This window comes from Anser brachyrhynchus, assembly GCF_964034855.1.
Source record: "Anser brachyrhynchus genome assembly, chromosome: 1".
In the NCBI taxonomy this organism is placed as follows: domain Eukaryota; kingdom Metazoa; phylum Chordata; class Aves; order Anseriformes; family Anatidae; genus Anser; species Anser brachyrhynchus.
In genome coordinates, this window is record NC_137694.1 from 116,072,921 (window position 1) to 116,095,028 (window position 22,108).

General features: G+C 39.2%; 1 protein-coding gene across 5 annotated transcripts in view; it reads right to left on the reverse strand.

Moving 5' to 3' along the window:
• The window catches only part of KCNJ6 (potassium inwardly rectifying channel subfamily J member 6), a 164,257-nt gene that overhangs the window by 122,774 nt on the left and 19,375 nt on the right, over positions 1-22,108 (reverse strand). For 3 of the 5 annotated variants that reach the window (XM_080594087.1, XM_080594084.1, XM_080594085.1), the window contains exon 2: positions 20,473-20,551. The exons of the other annotated variants lie outside the window; for them this stretch is intronic. The gene's annotated coding sequence lies outside the window, so the exon portion shown is untranslated. The remainder of the gene's footprint in view (positions 1-20,472; positions 20,552-22,108) is intronic. 5 annotated transcript variants of the gene reach the window in all.

Genomic DNA, 22,108 nt, shown 5'->3' on the forward strand with positions numbered 1-22,108 from the left:
GAGCTGTTTGAAAGCTGAACACTCCTGGTGTGGATGAACACCTTGTACAATGACACAGAGAGTGCAGAGAGCACAGAATATGCTCAGGTCCAGCCTGAGTATGAATGTGTGAGGTGCTCACTTTGTCCCAGAGCTACATGAACACAGCACTTGGTGAGGGCAATACCAGACAGCAAAGACTCCCAAGAGCATCATGGAGCATCAGTATGTCAAGCAAGAACTGGTTATCAGTTGGGAATCTCTCTTGGTTTCTGTCAGCTTGAGTGCAGTTACTTGCTTACTTGGGATGTCTTAGCACACTGGCCACAGTGCAGAGATCTCCTGTCCACCACTGACATGAGCTAATGAAGCCACATGCCTGTGGAGACTGTATCTCCATAACACTGTGTGTTATGATCATATGTAAAATTTGTTTTTGAAAATGCCCTTATTTCACATTCTACTAGCCTTTTCTTCTCCCTAAGTTCTAGACTGTGCCCAACATTCATTCAATTAACTGCAAACCTGGCTAATGAGATAAGCACATTACAGTTTCCGTACTGTCCTATTAATATAGGTATTCTACCACTGTGCTAAATAGATGAGATACATAAAAGTCCTCAGAGTTTTGCAGCTTAACTTGATTTTGATGTCTGTTGCGTACTTCTTCAATGTTTAACACTTCAGACAACTCCAGTTAATTTAAGGTTAAATTAATCTTTATTCACAGAAAATGAGAACAAGATTTATGTAAGATGCTTTGTTGTTTCTTGACATCTTTTATTTAAAATGTTTTTTTTTCTTTTTTTCTTTTTTTTTCCTAAAAAGTAAAGCTTTTCTAAACTAAAAAAATGGTAATTTTTAATTAGATATTAGGAAGAAATTCTTTACTATGAGGGTGGTGAGGCACTGGCACAGGTTGCCCAGAGAAGCTGTGTATGCCCCATCCCTGGAAGTGTTCAAGGTCAGGTTGGATGTGGCTTTGGGCAGCCTGGTCTAGCGGGAGGTGTCCCTGCCCATGGAAGGGGGTGGGAACTAGATGATCTTTAAGGTCCCTTCCAACCCAAACCATTCTATGATTCTATGATTCTTCCAGTCATTCATACTGCAGCAGTTCTGGGTTTTTCCAACTACACAATAAAACAGTTCGTGTGCAACTTGATGTGCAACTTTATAGACTATGTTTTATCTCTTTTTGTTTTTCTTTCTCTTTCAAGAGCAGTTTCAGCTGCAGAAGCCTGGAAAATGCTATCCAACACAGGCATAAAGGCTTTGATTGTGAAATTCAGTGCATTCGGACCAGTTACATGTCTTCATGAATTGCTGCTGGATGTGGTCAGACCCCAGGTAGGCTCAGTCTGGATAGAGCTGTCTAAGTACAGGGTCATGGCTTAAGGTTCTAACTTCCTTGCAGGCTCTTCTGTAGTATTTGAAAAGCCAAGCTCTCAATTCAAATTTTCAATTCAAACCTCAGTTTGAATTCTGTTGGGTGGAAATAAATTCTTTCTTTCTTTCTCTGAGTATACAGTACTAATCAGATATCTTCATTTTTCTGCCCATCCTCTGAAATCAACACCAATGACACACCTGTTCAGATAAGAATGATTTTCACTTGGCTAAATTGATTGCTGTGTAATTACTAATTACAGACTGGTATGAATCATGACCACAAAAGGTTTCATATCAAGAACATGAAAACAACATGATGTTTAACATAGTTATTATAAAAAGTATTGGAAAATTAAATGTAGGCACTCCAAACATTTACCTGAGGGGAAAATGACTTGTTTGGGCTTTATGAGATGGTGTGCAATTGTTTCTGCAATTGACCAGGTAAATTTGGTTTATGGAACATCACCAGAAAGGCCCAGAGCTTCTCAGCTTACAACTGTTTTTTTTTTTTTCTTTTTTTTTTTTTTTTCAGATGTGGTCCCCAATATATTGGAGCCCAGAATAACATTTTGGTGTTACACCCTAGGGATTAGCCTCTTGTGAAAGGTTTCATCCAATACTTCTGAGGGTCCAATTCTATCACAACAGCCTTTTCCATACCATTCATGACTTTCTTACAATCTATTCTTGTGAAAAATACAATTTCCCTTCAAATTTTATAGGAACTTTACTATTCAGTTTTAATATACTGTTTAAATCTGTGTTTCTGCTGCTAAAGGAAGTTGCTGTTATACATACTAACCAGGATCAACACTTATTACATTTTTTTTTTCTTCATGCAAGATAAACAATTGTAATAACAACAACAACAATAATAATAATAATAAATATTTTTCATTTCAAACTTCTCTGTCTTCCTTATTTTTATGTAATCTGTTCTTTTAATGTTTGGTGTTGCTATTCCATTTTGTTCACAGTCACTGCTGTTTTGTAGTTTTCTCATAATTCCTACTTTTCATTTTCTGTACTGAAATTATGATGAGTGTCACAATTTTCCAAGCTACCAGAAGTTTTCTGATCCCATTAAAGTTGTGGGTGATGAATACCTTTGGAAATTAGGCCCTGAGTGTTTTAATAGAGTCATTATCCCTGTATGTTGTCACAACAACTAGACCCTTTCAGTGATTCAGATCCAAATGGAAAATCACATCCCAAAATTACAATAAATGTGGGTATATGCAATTATCATCACAGAAGGCACTTCAGTTCCATGCTCATTTAGTCATGTTTTTCTCAGCTGAGCCTGCCAACAGGGGTACTAATTAATGTTTTTTTATAATGTGGACACCTGACCATTAGGAGCTACCAATCCTTTGTATATACAGAAAGCTGGTAAGATGGTAATTACCTTTTGTTTTCTGTTACTCCAGCCTTTGAAGGAGAACTCTTTCTCACATTATCAAACAGGCATGAGACCTCTAGCACCTTCAGATTATTTTTAATTTTCTGCTTAGAAGGGGTTCCTTATGCTTGTTGTTTTTTTGTTTATGGGCTCTATTTGACCTTATCCACAAGGTCACATCATTTCCAAAATCACTTATTTTGTGATTTGGGGGGAATCTGAGATTGAAGGAGAAGGAAATTATTTCCATATTACTAGATATGTCCTGAAAATTATTTGGCATGCCCAAACATATAGTTAATACTAGTCAAGAACTAACGGATTGATCATGTCATTGTTCCACTTCCATAAAATGTGCACAGTGTATCTAACTCAGGCACTTTATACTTCTTTATTATACTATAATTATATTATACTTCCTTATTTGAAAAGAGAAATATCCCACTGAAGTTTTTTTAGCGAATAAAATCTGTCCTACTGCTTTGAGATCCCTAGGCTGTATTCTTCAGCATAAATTTTGTTATAATGTTTTTAAATCATTTCTTCATTCTGTCTAGCACAATGCAGTACATTTTTTTATTACAGAAGTTATTTGCAGTATCTCTATTACTGAAATTCATGATTATAATCTGAGCCAGATTAGAAAAATTGAAAAGAGCCATGAATCATCTACCCACCCCCTGGCCTGTCTCCTCATGGACCTCTCTCCTGGTAGATGGACAGCCCAATATGGCACTCTTCATGTTTCGTTTGTATATTTGTTGAAATACATTGTGATTTAAACCTGTTTTTCTTAGTGTTCTCTGAATCGGAAGGCCTCAGATCTACAGAAGGTACATTTAATGCACTTCCCTCTCCCTCTCCCTCTCCCTCTCCCTCTCCCTCTCCCTCTCCCTCTCCCTCTCCCTCTCCCTCTCCCTCTCCCTCTCCCTCTCCCTCTCCCTCTCCCTCTCCCTCTCCCTCTCCCTCTCCCTTTCCCTCTCCCTTTCCCTTTCCCCTTTCATTTTCCCTGCTGTTGCTATTTATTTTATTGAGCTAAAATCTTGAACTCATTCTTCAAGACCTGTTCTACCAGGCATAGCCATATAAAATGGTACCTTATTCGTAATTTCTATGGGGATAAACAATGGAATTTGGCTTTTTGTAGTTAGTCCTGAGGAAATGACCTTCCTTCAGCAGAACCAGCTCATGCTGCAAGAATAGGGAAAAGGGGACAATAGAGGGAGAATATCAGATAGGGGCAAGGAAATATCTCACAGAAATATTTCCTCTTCCCTTGAGGGAGGTCAAAGGAATACAAAGGACAGAGAAATCCACATGAATTATGAAAGAGAGGATTGCTTGGGGATGGGGGACAATGTGAGGGTCTGACTAGCTGATGGGGCAGGGGGATGAGTTTTGTGGTAGAGCACAGCCCCGGTTTGGAGACCAGAGGCAGAACTGTTGTGTTAGCAAGGCAGAATCTCCTAGAGTAGCTAATCAGTTTGCTGAGAAGCCAAATTTATTAGGTTAGACATAGTACTATGCTAATATGTCTACAATGTGTTTGAGTCTTGAGCAATTATTCATAAGACACACTGTGTGAAGGGTACCAGCCTATTTAGATCTGTCTCAGGAGATTGGACATTGTTTGACGGGTTTAGTGTAAGATGTTTGAGGAAAAGGGGAAAGAACTGAGCTTTTGGAGTTTTGCATTAGACCTTAAAGGTCCAAGATGCTTCTTTTTGTTTGACAGAAGAAAGTGAAAACAGCTTAATAGGGAGGAGAACTAAATAAAACCACTCTGGAAATAAGATAACTGTTAGGTTCCAATAGATTATGTGGACATGTGCATCCAAGTTTTTTTTTTTCTTTTTTTTTTCCCCAGCCAAAACAATGGCAGTTAGATGGATGAATCACTGGTCTTTTCTGGCAGTGCCGAAGGAAAATTTAAACTGGTGAATTCTTCTTTGCACTTTAATGGAGATGCTACAGCAAAGACAGATATTTGATGTGACTGAAAAAAATGCCTAAATTCTTCTGTTTGGAGACATTGATGTTAATACTTTTTCCTATGCCAACTTCAGGTGGTTTTTTTTTTTTTCCCCCAAATTCAGACATTTACAGTAAAATATATTTTTAAATGAACCCAGGACTATCATTCTTTTTTATTCTGATTTCCTGTGGAAACAAGGCTGTTGTGACTACAGTGTCTTTATTTTCTCTTCTAACAACATTTCAACAGTTTTGAGATCAGTTTCAATCACATTTCTCAGAGGGATTAGAGGTCTCAAACACATTAATTCATTGGAAATTCTTTGAAAATTAGAAGCTAAGAAGGAGCCATTGCTTGGACTGAACTTACTGCTAGGAAGTGAAGAATTCATATAGTACAATTTCACAGGAGTTTGTGTCTTTTTCTGCTGCACGAATTATGCACAGACAGTGCAGAAGATGTGCCATCAGAGTCTCAAACAGTGATGATTCTGTGGTTCATTAAATTTAAGTAGCTTTCCAGAAGGTCTTGGTAAGCCATGTCTGTCATTATTTTTACCCCTGGGGCACAATTTCAGACCCAGAATAATCATTGCCTTTGGTGTATTTGGTTAGGTTATGAGTTTCTAGGTACAAGATAAAATTTTTAATCAGGTAAAAAATTATCTTTAAATGTATTCCATAGACTCTTCCTTGCACACCTTTTACACATGGAGTAGCTCTGTATTCTTGCTTTGCTACAGCCCTCTGCTTGCCCTGTTTTCTGAGAAGAGTATAAAGTTACATCCTCCTTACTCTAGATGTGGTAAGGCTTGGAGAATAACTCAATGTGTAACTGTCGTGACTACAATGGACACTTACTTTTTTATTATTATTATTTTTATTTTTATTTATTTAAATGGAAGTCTCTAGGATTTGACCTCATCCATGAAAAAGTGAGTTTGACTTTTCATTTTATCCATATCCAGGTAAAGTCATCCAGCAGTACCAAAAGACTACTAATTTAATGTAAAATATGCATTAATTCATCCCTTTCAGAGATTAATTTAACACTGTTTTCTCTGTTCTTTCGCAATAGGTAGTATAAATACCTTAGCTCTGATAATTCTTGAGCTCACCTGCTGATGACTATACAAAGTACATTTATTGCTGTAGTATTTTTGACTGAGATGAAAATTATTGATTGTCTAAAGTTCTTGACAAAGTCTACACATGTTCTTGCTAACCTTCATCATAGATTAAAGTAACAATACTGCAAAATCTCTTTAATCATGAAAGCAATGGCACACCTGTTTAAGCAGATGGTTAAATGCTATTGAACTTGTTTTGTGGTGATATAATAGAAAAGGGCATGAGGACTTCTATTGACGGAATACTGTTTAGTATTTAGAAGTTAGATAGTTTAGTAGTTAGAATCCTGGTTAGATGTGTTGGTATTGAGAAACTTCCTTGAAGTTACTAACAACAGTGCAGATGGATGAAAGAATGGATGAGGAGAGGTGAGGAACAGCTACCGTAGTGTTTTTCTCTTAACAGGAAAGAAAGACCAGGTCTGAAAATTCTGGATGATAATTAGTAAAGAGAGAATTATTTTTTACATCACAGTTTGGAACTTTTCTTCTCCTTGGGACAGCACAAGACAGATTGTGTGATGGCAATCTTATGTGTAGTGTTTGAATATATAATAGAAATAGGATCCAGCAGCATGCGTATGCATGGTGCAAAACAAAATGTTCTGTAAACCTTGTCAGAAAAGTGTATGTCCTTGCCAGAAATACATATCCTTGAAAGGCATAGAAAGCTGTTAATATGTGTACAGTCTATCAAGAGTGGAATTGAAAGGGGGAGGTGAGACGGGAGATTTTGTGGCCTCTATTTCCATTTATCACTCTTGTCAAATCAACTGTAACCCATGAAGCTACCCAATATCCTTTTAGGAGTACCCCAGACTGAATTGCTGAGTTCCCTGCAGGGAATTCATTCATCAGTATGCCTGCCCTTGTGCACAATTTAAATCCTTCTGGGCTGCTCAGAAGGCTATGAATTTGGTTTAACTTTACTGGCTGCTCTGGTCAGGAAAGACACAACACAATGACCATAATACTCTCTTCTATTTGTGGTCTCTTTTCTCTGCTATTTTACACCCTGCCAGCGTAAGAAACACTGTGTCAAATTATAAAAGACATTGAGCTCTGGAGTACATATGGAGACCGGTGGAAATTTCAAAAACATCTACGCTGGTGCTGACACTGATAAATGAATGAGAGTAGATGTCCAGCCAGTTCTGAAAGCATTTCATGGGATAGATCTGCCTATTTTGGCACCTCAAAAACCTAAAGAACCTGATCCTCATTTTTTTTTTTTTTCTGGAAAACAGTACGGGCATATTGGTTAAATTACTCCAAATGAGAGTATGTAAGCAACATGGAAGTTTTACATAGCTACAATTGTTAGTACTGCAATACTAATTCTTCAAAAGGTGAGCTGTAATCTGTGTGGTAACTAGCACCAAGTATTTAGTGGCAATGTTGAAAAATGGTTTTGAAATATATTTTGAGAAGTATTTGTGATATAGTTGCACTGTATGTGTTAATGTATTTTATTCTAATGGCTATACTTGTATAAGGATCTCTTTACTGCTATTGGAATGTTTGTACGTTTTACTGGAAAATTGGTTCTGGAGTTGCAATAAGAGGTGTCCTCTCTGTGACGACTTCATGTGTCTCAAGTGAAATAAGACATGATATTACAGATATGAATTTTTGATTAAGTGGATATGTCCTAAGAAATACTGTCAGAACAGCTATATCAGCAAGTTGTCAAATCTCTAAACAGTGCCTTGTTGGTAGGAATCTGTGGTGTAAAAATAGCCAATACAAATGATGACATAATCTCAACAAAATTTGTTCATTTGCTATTAATTTTTGGTGTATATGAGAATAAAAAAAATAGTTTGGGTTGGAAAGGACCTCAAAGATCATCTGTTTCCAGCCCCACTGCCATGGGCAGAGACACCTCCCACTAGACTAGGTTGCTTAAAGCCCCATCCAGCATGCACTTAAACACTTCCAGGGATGGGGCATCCACAGCTTCTCTGGGCAACCTGTTCCAATGCCTCATTAACCTCATAGTAAATAATTTCTTCCCTATATCTAATCTAAATCTACCCTCTTTTAGCTTAAAGATGTTTTTAAACTACCCCTTGTCCTTTCACTACACTTCCTGACAAAGATTCCCTCTCCAGCTTTGTTATAGGCCCCCTGTAGGTACTGAAAGGCATCTATAAGGCCTCCGCACAGCCTTATGTTCTCCAGGCTGAATCCCAACTCCCTCAGCCTGCCTTCATAGGAGAGGTGCTCCAGCCTTTTGAACATCCTCATGGCCCTCCTCTAGACTTGCTCCAAAAGGTCCATGTCCTTCTTGTGCTGGGGAACCCAGGGCTGAACACAGTGTTCCACATAGGGGGTCTCGTGAGAGCAGAGTTGAGGGGGCGAATCACCTCCCTTGCCCTGCTGGCCGTGCTTCTTTTGATGTAGCCCAGGATACAGTTGGCTTTCTGGGCTGCAAGCACAGTTGGCCGGCTCATGTTGAGCTTCTCATCAACTAGCACCCCCAAGTTCTTCTCCTCATGGCTGCTCTCAATCCTTTTTCTGCCCAGCCTGTATTTGCATTTTGGATTGCCCTAACCCAGATGCAGGACCTGGCACTTGACTTTGTTGAATTTCATGAGGTTCTCTCAAACCTGCAAGGTCCCTCTGGATGGAATCCCTTCCCTTCCACATGTCAACCTCACCACACACCTTAGTGTCATTGGCAAACTTGCTGAGGTTGCACTTGATTCTACTCTCTGCGTTACCGACAAAGATGTTAAATAGAAAAACTGTAGTAGCAAAATTGTATCCTGAATTCCTGTGTTTATCATTCCTTATCAATTGCCCAGCAATGTGTTCTGCTTTTTTTTTTTTCTTGTTCAAAAATCATTAGGTTAAAACATTGACTTTTCAAGTTGGACTAATTAAAATTTAACAGTAACAAATGTCAATAGTACTTCTTACTAAACAAAGATTTATAAGTCAAATGGAACTTTGAAATATCCATTTTATTTCTGCTTAGTAATCACTTTAGGCTGTGGGCCAAATATCTGAACTTGCTAGAACACAAACCAATCTACACAGCTTTTTCATGTATCCCCTAGGGTGTTCACTTTTGTCTAAAAATAAATGGACTGATTTGGATTATAGATGTATCATTTAATTTGGATAAAATAAGGAGCTTCCCCTTTCCAAATCTTTGTTCATTTATGAAATATAGTCTAAAGATATTTGCACTGAGATCTGTCTTCTATCCAAAAAACTTCTAAGAAAAGAGATATTTGTATTTGACCATGTTGAGCTTGAATAAATCTACCTAAACACAGAGCTAGGGTTTGCTTGTGATATCCAAAATCACCATCTGCTGCACTGGTCTAAAGGAAGGATTATTGTCACATACTTTTTCACAATAAAAGATACATATATGTATGTGTATATACAAATGTCTGTTTGTCTGTCTATCTTTCTAGCTATCATATGTGTGATACCAACTCTTACTTGATATCAGGACTCAAACTGCATTATCACTTCCTACAGGGCAATAGAATGATTAATTCATTCATTAGTAGACATTGTTGGACTTCAGTTGGTGACAGCAAGGTAATGGTAATAGTGACATAAGGTTTCAGAATACTTTCAGTGTGAAGGTTTAGAACTATGAGGATAAATCAATTTGTGAAGTGAGATATATATTTTTCTTTGATCAACATTTTTATACGCTCATTCAGAACACATGTTGTATCTTGTCTAAGGGGAAAAATCTCCTCTTTTTTGTTCTAGAGACATTTATTTTTTCTTTCTAAAGGTTCTTTACTGTCTCTGACTTTTTTGTTTATTCTTGATTTAATCTTTTTTTTTCATGTTTACTTCTTTGTTTCTCAAGAAAAAAAGGATTATCACAACTAGTGAGCAATAGATCATTGATTAAAAAGAAAGTATATGTAAAATAGTACCTAAGGAGTTAATCTGAACAAACTTAAGGTAATGTTACGAGTTACCCCAGAGAACAAACAACAGTATGAAATCACTTACTTTTTTACAATCTATCTTATAAAGATCAACTATCAATCATATCTGTTTTCCCATCAGGGTCAGTTTAGTCTTGTGTGCATACTGCATGTTTATAAGGTAGGTTTTTGAATTCAGCTGTACCATTCATTAACCAATTAATAAAATAAGAAATTGTTCAAAAACAAAATAAAACAAAAAAAACAACAGATTGACACCTGACTCTATTTTTCCTTTTCTATTGGTCATTGGAAAATAAGATTTATTTATTTATTTATTCATTCCAACTTGCATAATGTATGCTCTTGTGTGTTTGCCCAACTTTTCTGTTTTCTGGCTTGAACTGAGGATGTGCTTTTATTCTGATTAGAACTAGAGTACAGAGGATTATATCTGATTTGCATAGCATGTAGAGTTCCAGCATTTCAGATGTTTAAAATATTTGCCATTGCAAAGGAGTCTACTAATTCAATTTTGCTCTTTCAGTAGGCTGAAGAGGGTGTTAAATTTGGCAGAGTCCATGACTTTAAACTGATTCTTTTAATAACAGGCCTAACTCCATAAATTTTTGACAAGTTCTTGTTTTCTCACTAATTCACTCTGTCCCCGCCCCTTTTTTAATTTTTTTTTTTTTTTTTTTGTGGGAAAAGAGCAATCATTTTACAGCTTAGAATTACCACAGGAATGGAAAGAAGACATATTTTTTTCATCATGGATAATTTTTAGTCACAGTTGAGTGAACCCGCCTCCCACTTGTCAACATATTACATTTCTTCTGCAAGTCTTTTCCAATGAATCAGAATACAAGAGAGTAAACAGATGTTTGTTGCATGGGTAGGCTTTTGTCTACTTATGTTTTGGGGTAGAGAAAAGATGTGGCTGCTCTTAAGATATGTATGCAAGAAGGCTCCTGGGCAGCTTGACATTACGTGTTTAACAAGATGCAAAAGAGAAGAGTAACACACTGAAAATCAAAGGTTTGGTTCTCCAAACTCTTATTTGGACTGCTAATAGCCTTTCAAACTAGTTTTTTTTTTTTTTTTTCCTATGACATTGCTGAGTCAACATTTACAGTCCCCTCTGTAACAGTCCTTAGAAAACTCAGGAACAGACATATGAAGTTTGTGCATATGAAGTCAGACCACACTTGGGAACTGGGGAGGATATCCATTGACTAAGAAGCAGGCTAATATATACTGTAAATAGCTAAGGAGTTAAAAAGAAATATTTTGGGAAACTGAGGGGGCTAATATATAATGCACTTAAAGATTTTCCATTCTTTACAAACTGTTTAGCATTAAAATAGTAAGGACTCTGAGCTAAAAGTAATTATAAAATCAGTGTCATTCCCTGATAGAGTCATTGGCTTTCAGTTCTTACAAGTTAAGAAAGAAGGGCTACCTGATTGGTGTGATAGAAAGATCATTGTCACTGGTGAAAGCAGGACTGGCTTTATGTACAGGCAAATGCACAGGAAAAGTAGACACTAAACTACTGGGAATTTCAAAAATTGTGTTTGACTTGCAGCTTGATCTAGCCAAAGCTCTGGAAATTCAGGCTGCTTGAGATGGGTATGTACAAGGAGATGGGGACAAACAATTGCAGAGGTATTAATTTCTTGTCCTTCATCCATTCAGGGGCAGGAGCAGCAGCAAGCCTGTCTCACCAAGTCCTTTCTCTACCAGCTTTGCCCATTACCCATTTCAGATCAGGAGTAGCTTGGCTCAAGCTCTCCATTTTGGAATATTAACCTTTGATTCTCCTGGGAAGCTGTGAACCAGCTCTGGGTGAGGATTGGCATAATATAACCACCCTGACTGAAAGCAGACATTGGCTCATCATGTTTTTAATGCAGTCATATTTACACTCTACACATTTAAAGTTGATCCAAGACCCATTGAAATCAGTGGGAGGCTTTCACTTGGCTTCAATGAGCCCTTGTTCAGGCCCTTAATTAGTTATACTTCCATTATTGCTCAGCAGGAGTCTAAAGACAGAACCTTGTACATTCCTGCCTCTTTTTTTCTTGAGAACACTCCTGTTATTGAAACATGATGTGATGAACCTCCCTAAGATACAGTAAAAAGGGATTTTCTTATTTTTTTCCCTTCATGGTTACACAGAAGCTTATAACTCCTTTTGCTTTTCTTTTGTTTGTTCAAATTCCCTCCCACAGTAAGCACACTAATTACCTACTCCTTAAGCCTTCCTACTTTCAGTTAAGCAACCTTACTGGAAAGGACTAGTAACAAGAGAGACTTCAGGATCTAGACTTCAGCAAAATGCAGTTTAATATGTAAAAACATCTGAGTGACATGGGTTCTGTTATCACACTTTGAAAAGTTACATTGAGACTGATGAGCCTAAAATTTCTAGTGCAAGTCTGTGGGAGTTACAAGTGCAACTCAGGCTAGTGAGTTCTAGCAGAGTACAATCTTCATAACTGTAATCCCACATAACTCTGCAAAGCTTGCTCCAGGAGTAAAATTATTTTTGAAAAAGATTTTGAAAGACAAAGGTGAAGACATTTTAAACCTCAATGAAACAAATTAACAATTCCAGTCACACACATCATAATATATTTTTCAAACTAAAGATTTTATTTATTTTTATTTTTAACTCTGTTAGATTCCCAGAGAGTCAGGTTGTGTTTGCTTAGGCTGGAGTGGTCCCCATTGGGAATATACTGTGTAGTATGTCAGGGTGAGCATTTATAGGAGGCTTTCTCTCCTGCACTAAGGCACTGTGTAAACACTCTCAGGACAGCCTTCACTTCAGACACCTGAAAATTAAGCATCTACTTATGCTGAAATTAAGCATTCTACTTCTGCACAGCTTTACTCCTTCCTAAAGATGGCGTGGGGAATCACTCTGTCTCTTTTGATTGGTTAGATGGGGAATTCAGACAAAGGTCTGAACCCAGAGATCTAACTTGTTGGCAGTATGATGAGGGATGAGAAGTCATCCTTCATTTCATGAGGTGCAGTAAATATCTTCACGAGCCCCAAATACATAGTCTTTTCAGTCCTGTTTGACATGATCTTCTTCACAGTAAAAATATGGTTCAATATGTGTAAGTGTGTTAGAGGCTGCCTGGGGTAACCACAAGGAGAAAGCAAGATTATGGACACCCTTGTCAAGAAAGTGTAAACCTGTGATCCCAATGCCTGGAAAACTCCCAGTCTATCTATGGTGTTATCAATACAGAAAGTTTTGGGTGCAATGGCTAGGAATATATGTCACCAAGAGGAAAAATCATCTCACACACCAAATACATATGCGTTGCAGTATTTGAAGCATAACCTGTTACAGCAGAAAGACAACCATCTGGCCCACCATTTATGGGCACTGCATTTTTACTGTCAGTTTTTAAAAAGTTATCTTAACACCCACCTCCAGGCTAAGTCTTTGCGTATGCAGCTCTATTCTAAAAACATTTGCTTTCTCAGCTGGTGAACTTGCTCCTCTTCTCCTCATCTCTCTTGCTATTCTTTCATGTTGCTGGTGCAAGATGAGACACCGAAAACGGCTGCAAGATATGTATGTGTATGTCTTCAGAGGGGGTGAGGAGAGGTGGCTGATGCCTTTGTAGTATCTAGAAGAGCTTTAAAAAAGGTTTTCATGACGCAGTCTGAATGTGACCACAAATTGAAATTAAAACCTAAGGTATCACAGTATCACAGTATCACAGATTTCTAGGTTGGAAGAGACCTCAAGATCATCGAGTCCAACCTCCGACCTAACACTAAGTACTCCACTAAACCATATCACTAAGCTCTACATCTAAACGTCTTTTAAAGATCTCCAGGGATGGTGACTCCACCACCTCCCTGGGCAGCCCGTTCCAATGCTTAATAACCCTTTCGGTAAAGAAGTACTTCCTAACATCCAACCTAAAACTCCCCTGTCGCAACTTTCGCCCATTCCCCCTCGTCCTGTCACCAGGCACGTGGGAGAACAGACCAACCCCCACCTCTCTACAGCCTCCTTTAAGGTAACTGTAGAGAGCGATAAGGTCGCCCCTGAGCCTCCTCTTCTCCAGGCTGAACAAGCCCAGCTCCCTCAGCCGCTCCTCATAAGACTTGTTCTCCAGACCCCTCACCAGCTTGGTCGCCCTTCTCTGGACTCGCTCGAGCACCTCCATGTCCTTCCTGTAGCGAGGGGCCCAAAACTGAACACAGTACTCAAGGTGCGGCCTCACCAGAGCCGAGTACAGGGGCACAATCACTTCCCTGGACCTGCTGGCCACACTGCTTCTTATACAGGCCAGGATGCTGTTGGCCTTCTTGGCCACCTGGGCACACTGCTGGCTCATATTCAGCTGACTATCAACCAATACTCCCAGGTCCTTCTCGGCCAGGCAGCTTTCCAGCCACTCATCTCCCAGCCTGTAGCTCTGCTTGGGGTTGTTGCGCCCCAGGTGCAGGACCCGGCACTTGGCCTTGTTGAACTTCATACAGTTGACCTCAGCCCATCGCTCCAGCCTATCCAGATTCTCCTGCAGAGCCTTCCTGCCCTCGAGCAGATCAACACACGCACTTAGCTTGGTGTCATCTGCAAACTTACTGAGGGTGCACTGGATGCCCTCATCCAGATCATCGATAAAGATATTAAAGAGGACCGGCCCCAGTACCGAGCCCTGGGGGACACCACTAGTGACCAGCCTCCAACCAGATTTGACTCCATTCACCACAACTCTCTGGGCCCAGCTATCCAGCCAGTTTCTAACCCAGCAAAGCGTACGCCAGTCCAAGCCCCGAGCAGCCAGTTTCTTGAGGAGAATGTTGTGGGGAACGGTGTCAAAAGCCTTACTGAGGTCAAGGTAAACCACATCCACAGCCTTTCCCTCATCCACCAAGCGCGTCACTTGGTCATAGAAGGAGATCAGGTTCGTCAAGCAGGACCTGCCTTTCATAAACCCATGCTGACTGGGCCTGATCACCTGCTTGCCCTGCAAGTGCCGCGTGATGACCCTCAAGATAATCTGCTCCATGAGCTTTCCTGGCACTGAGGTCAAACTGACAGGCCTATAGTTCCCCGGGTCTGCCCTCCGGCCCTTCTTAGAGATGGGCGTCACATTGGCTAGCCGCCAGTCAACTGGGACCTCCCCTGATAGCCAGGACTGCCGATAAATGATGGAAAGCGGCTTGGCCAGCTCCTCCGCCAGTTCTTTCAGTACCCTCGGGTGCATCCCATCCGGCCCCATCGACTTGTGCACATCCAAGGTCCGTAGCAGGTCGCCAACCATTTCCTCATGGATAGCGAAGGCCACATCCTGCTCCCCATCCCCTTTCACCAGCTCAAGGCACTGGGTATCCAGAGAACAACCGGTATTGCCGCTAAAGACTGAGGCAAAGGCGGCATTAAGCACCTCAGCCTTTTCCTCATCCTTAGTAACTAGGTTTCCCCTCGCATCCAGTAAAGGATGGAGATTCTCCTTAGTCCTCCGTTTCACGTTGATATATTTGTAAAAGGATTTTTTGTTGTCTTTAACGGCAGTAGCCAGGTTGATCTCCAGATGAGCTTTGGCCTTTCTAATTTTCTCCCTGCACAGCCTCGCTACATCCTTGTAGTCCTCCTCAGTGGCCCGCCCTTTTTTCCAAAGATTATAAACCCTCTTTTTTCTGCTAAGCACAAGCCGCAACTCTCTGTTGAGCCAGGCCGGTCTTCTTCCACGCCGGCTCGTCTTTGGGCACGTGGGGACGGACCGCTCCTGTGCCATCACGATTTCCTTCTTGAGGAGCGCCCAGCCTTCCTGGACTCCTCTGCCCTTCAGAACCGCCTCCCAAGGGACTCGGCCAACCAGCGTCCTGAGCAGCTCAAAGTCAGCCCTCTGGAAGTCCAATACAGCAGTTTTACTGGTCCCCTTCCTGGCCTCGCCAAGAATAGAGAACTCTACCATTTCGTGGTCACTCTGCCCAAGACAGTTTCCGACCACCACATCTCCCACCAGTCCTTCTCTGTTTGTGAGGAGAAGGTCTAGTGGGGCACCACCCCTGGGTAGGTTCACTGACCAGCTGCGTCAGGAAGCTATCTCCCACGCTCTCCAGAAACCTCCTAGACTGCTTTCTCTGTGCCGTGTTGTGTTTCCAGGATATGTCCGGGAAGTTGAAGTCCCCCACGAGGACAAGCGCCAACGATTTTGCAACTTCTGTCAGTTGCCTATAAAACTCCTCAACCGTCTCCTCATCCTGGTTCGGCGGTCTATAACAGACCCCGACCAGGATGCTAGCCTTGCCGGCCTTCCTGCGGATCCTAACCCACAGGGATTCAACCTTATCATTCCCAGCCTGGAGTTCCACAACATCAAAAGATTCTCTAATGTAGAGAGCCACGCCACCACCCCCTCTGTGCTGCCTGTCCCTCCTGAAGAGCCGATAGCCAGGCAATACTTGTACAGGTAATACTTGTACAAAAAGGTATCTTCTGATAACTGTATACAATTTACCTAATAGACATACTGAAGTACTTTTCATGTGAACATAACCTAATAAAGCATTTTCAAAGCTCAAACTTAACCTGGCACTTCATCTACTACCCTTCATGCCAGTTGTTTTCACTGATTCTGTATTTTTTGCTTTCTCTAAATAATACACTGCTTGCTAGCTGACAAAAGACACTAATTCTCAAGGAAGGATTTTATTGTTTCTTCTTATTTCATAACATCACTGAGGAATCCTAGATGGTAAGAAATAAATCTTCCTGTTGTTTTAAAATTTCAGGTAATTCTACTGCAATAAATTCTATTACACGTAATTGTACCTGAAAAATAGACATCTGCCTGCACAGCTAGGCTGTAAGTTGTAGTTTGAGCTGTGCTAATTGCTTATTACAATGTATGAGAGGAAATGGAAGGCTTGAGAACAGAAAGCTGGCTGGAAGTGTTCCCCTATGATCCACATTAAATTTTCCACATTGTCAATGGACTTCAGGACATTTGCCCTATTCTTTGAGGTATATGGTTCTTTCTTCTCCAAATACGCAAATCAGACTGTAGTTATTGAATAAGATAAGAAGTCACAGTAGCTGAGCTCTGATAATTGGCAGGGCTAATCAGGTCATCCTCTAACATCTGAACAAAAAATGAAGAATCTTAATTAGAAACACATGCTGGGGCTTGGCATCTTCTATGTTTCCATTATAATGCAGGCTCAATGGCAGCAGCACACAAGAACAGTTCAACATTCTACAAGAACAAAACACACTGCCTTTTTAAACACAGAAAACAATCGTAGTCATCAACTGGAATTGCTTTACCCCTATTAGATTTCTGAATTTTTGAAGATTTTGCAATATCTGTGCATCAGAGATGCATTGCTTGCTTTTTAATTGAGAAGGGTGATCTGTTAAGAAGAACATGGTGGCAGCATTATCTTCCCTCAAATTTTCTGTAATAAATGAATTGGGGCAGTAAAAATCTTGCAGTCAGTTGTGTTGGATAAATCCTTTGAGACAATAAGGTTATTTTTTTTCTCTGTTTTAGCTCTGTATCTCAGGTTATTGTCTTGTCTTTCAGGTGTTCACTGGTAATGGACTCATCCATGTTTACGAAGCATGCATGACAGAACTGTAACACTACCAGCATCATGAGGGGCTAACAATGTCAGACACACATGCCTTGATTGCCTTTTAAATAATGCTACATGGATGAACCTGCCTGCCTATATGTGAGCTGATTCAGCATCTCCACATAGCTCTATGGTCTGCTGTGTTATCACCTCTTCAGATAGGCAGATCATACCTAGAAATAGACTGTCACAGGAAGGGTGACTCTTGCAAACTCAGTTACAGTCAGGCTGCTGAATTTTTTGTCCTTTGAATTTATACACTAGTGCATGCATGCACAGAGATAGCTTTGCATGTGCTGATGTACGCAAACATGTGGGCAAACATGCACATGCTGTCCGTCTGTCCATCCATCCATCCATCCATCCATCCATCCATCCATCCATCCATCATTTAATTTGCATTTTTATTTTACTACACACATTTTCCTCGTTATTCCTACTGATGATTTTTGTGAATTCCTTTCTTTTTTCCATATTGACTCCTGAATTCCCTTCATGGCAAGTTTATAGAAAAGCCAATGTATGGCAAAAGAATTTGAGGAAAATTCTTCTCTCCAGACAACAATATATATTTCTTATGCATGTTGTATTTTACTTATGAGTATAGTATCTCTAGTATGCTTGCAAGGGATATTATGCTGACAGTACCAGTGAAAAATATAAGAATGATTCACATTGAAAATTGGTGAGGAAAATTTGCTATTTACAGTGAAACAAAGTCCTCCACAGACTTCTGACTATATAACCTTTAATATAGAAAAACAGTTAATAAGAGTTGCTTGTAGATTTGCAATGTTGAAGCAGAGACATGGAACTGAATCTATAATGGCATTGGGAGGCTTTCATCATTTTCAGAACTGACAAAAAATAGTGGATATTAAAATATTTCATCTTGGCTTATTATGAACTGGCATTTCTCTGTACTTACTAATAACTGAATGTATTGTGGCTTAAAAAAGCTTCAGTGCAGCATACTTGAAGGTAGATACAGCTAGCTACAAAACACTGGGGAGAAAGGGAAATTATGACAAAATGCATGTATCTGCATATGAACTACTAGGTCATATGGTCTAGAAGGAGTGATAATATGGGTTTGTTTTAAGGTTCTGGTTTATACCTAGCTTAGGCCAGCATATCCTGGAAGCCTTTGCCATATCTAATCAATGTGGAATTATTTGACAATTTAATTTCATGTTTGTAATTAATCGCAGTTCAGTTAGAACCATAGATATCTCTGATGCAGTGGAGGAAGATGTGTATAATGAGAAACAACCGAGAGAATTTAAAGTCAGACAAATAGAAACAAAAAGAGAAGCACAAATGTTTAGTAATATTTGTGTAATAACCTGTGGGCACAGCTGCCAGGTATGATGTGGATTTACCACTTCTTGAGTTCTGACAAAACCTGAAAACAGCCTGGAAAAAATATGCTTTTGGCAAAGACAAGCCACTAGGCTAGGATTATTTGGTATGGACTGATTTTTATAAAAGTAAGAACAAATGAATGAATGATGATGTCTACTCTTAACAATAATAGAAAAAAAATGTATATTTGAGTCATGTGTTTCCCTTAGTTCACAGGCCCTGGCCCCAGAAAGCAGAATTTTATCTATGGTCTTAACAGACCAGGGAAAAAAGTACTGGCTGCTATTAATGTTTGAGGTTTGACTGCAGATTCATGGGAAGCATGGAATTTGTGTTACCAGATGTCCTAGGGACTTCAGTCCTGTGTGCCAACAGTTAAGCATCTTTCTCTAAATCCACATTCATCCTAGAGGAGAGAGGGGATCTAAACAAATTTCTTAAGTTGCCTTTGAATCACCTGATTTTAGGGAGTTCTCAAATGTGTAACTATAGGAACATTTAATGCAATTATATCTCTCTTTTCATTAGATAGAAGTCCCTCCTAGGTTCCAGGGTGACACTTTTATGTTTTTTCAACTAATTAATCACCTCTTTTGTTGAGATATATTTTTATTTTTCTGCCCACTGAACATCAAGTTCTTCAGTTTGGTATTGAATTACCTGCTGGAATGGTCCCCAGCTTTTGGGAGTTTGGAATAACATTGTTATTTACTTTAATTTGGGATTAAATATAGGTTCAAGTCACATGAAACCATGCAGTAATCTAAAAATATGTCTTGCAGAGTTTTGTCTATGAAAGATGTAAACTAAATATACAGATCTATGATAAATCTAGTATATTTCTTCTAGATTTATGAAAAGAATATCCAGTTTTGGTATTTGTATTTGACAGTTATTCTCCACACTACATGTCCAGTAAAATCTGAAAAAGAGTTAGTTACAACATATCCTCATATCAGGACCATATTACTTCAAGTTCATTTTCATAAAGTACAAAGCTGCTTGAAAACCTTAGTAGTAGTACAGGCAGATATTTCACAAATGATTCATGAGGCTACAAAGAATGTATTCTCCCAAACTGTTTTTGAAGAGCTATTTTACCACACCATTCTGCCTTTAAAATATCTATTTCTCCCAATTATAGAAGGTTGTTACTGCTGGCAAGGTCCAGCATACTAAACAAAGGCTAAAAGGCAGGACCTCCTGTATTCTAGCATCAACTTACCATATCACTTTAGTATCAGGTCTCTTTCCTTTCATCAGAATGCCGCAAATTAAACTTTCAGCGGAACTTTCTATGCACACATTTACCACAGATAATATATTCACCAAGCCTGCAGAAGGTACAGAAATCTTAGGTGGCAATTGTGGTGGCATTTCACCTAGTTTTTTTTCTTTCTAAATGATGATGCCACTTCTCCTTCTGCAGACAACGAAGGCAGAAATAAGCAGGCAACAGGCAGGCACTTTCAGGGATCATTTCAACCCACTGAAAATGGGATTTGAGACAGGAAGTGTTTATTTCCTCTTCACTGACTGCAGAGGAAGCAGTCGAGCTTACTCTAAATTCCTAATTTTCAGAGAACTGCTGTTTCTGAAATGGCTGGTTGCTACTAAGATATACTTTAAATGATGACAATTATTGACCATTTTATTATGCATTCTTGATGAAATACTAGTACAGAGTACTTACATTCTCTTTTCCGGGGTCAAAAAGGAATAGTTGGCATGATTCAAATCAATATGCTTCTTAGGTCTCTTAGATCCAAGATCTACATGTGTAAGTAAAAAAAATGTGCATGAATGTTGTTGCCACTTGAACTCAGTTGGCTGTAATTTTAAACTGTTAGAAGGCCAATGAGCATAATGTTGGCCTAGACCAACAAGCAGTCTCCCACTCTCAAGTATTGTCTGGGAGATAACATGGGCCCGAGCTCATCCCTGACAAACAATATGGACATAACTATAACTTTTGGAAACTGAGAGGGTCTGGTGCTAGTGCCTCAGTGCCAGAGGTTAGTCCCAGGCATGCTTAATTTATGATGACAGTGACTTACTTATATATGCTCCCTCTTTATGAGATTTTTAGCATTAGTATAATCTTTCTGTTGGGCTCTGTCAAAGTAACTTTACATGTCCTACAGGCATTAGGGGGATGGGGGATGTTTATATTCCAAGTCATATAAAATTGCTTTTAACATATTACAGGTGTCCTACTCATTCTGGGAAGCTAGCACCTTTATATATATATAATTGGAAATTGAGTTCATTCCATATTCTTTTTACTTTTTATTTCACTCAGCTTTCATTTTGTGGGAGAAAATAAAGTGTCTACAGTACTGGCTACATGAGGAACAAGGGCCATTTAGTTGAAAGATATCAATTTATTCCTCAATTTCAGAAAAACACTTTTAAGTGGTAAAGTTTGAACAAATATCGTCTTTCTGCAAACACTATAGTAAAAACCATTAAAATTGCTCAGAGCGTCAGATCATTGTTCCACTTAGCCATTCCCCTTCTCCCTTGAATCACGATTCTTTTTTTCTAGTTACTAATCTCCAATTTTATTGCTGGAACACCCACCTATAGGATTTACATTATATAGCACTGTCTAGTACTTTATCACATGATCTTACAACTTAAAGTGCAGATTGCAGAAGCAGTAAGCTGCTCATTGTTTATTTTTGGGCTTCTTATTTTTTCTTTCCTACTGACAATTAATTAAAATGGAAGACAAGTGATGTCTAATGTCCAGTGAACCTTCTGCTTCTTTGTATTGTATCAGTGACACATTCCTAATGTTGTACATCTGATCAACAGGTGGATAATTTTTGTAGGCTTTTGTTTTTATTTTTTCCAAAGACATCACATGCAACTCCTAGCAAAAGAATGGTGATTTAGAAGAAATATTTGTTCCGTGTATCAATGTTGGAATTAATAGTACTCATTCTCCAAATGACTTTTTTTTTTATTTATTTGTCAACAACTGACATTTTTACTTCTACATCTTCTTTAACATCTAACGTTAGAAGTAGTCAATGTTTTATGTAAAATTAAGCATTTATATTAGGTATCCAGATGAGATGTATGACACAATGTTGAAGTCTATTTGTCCTGCTCTACTTATGAAGCTTGAATTCAAAAAGACACTGAGAAAGTAAGTTGCAAAGATAACCCTGAAAACGTCCTTCCTTCTTCAGTGGAAGCTAAATGGGTGTCATAGATGTCAAGGATCTTACATGTATTTGTCTTCAAAGCTTACTGTGTGACAGATATACATGCTAGGCTTTGCAAGGATTGTGGAATACCAAATTTGAAGGGGGGGGGGG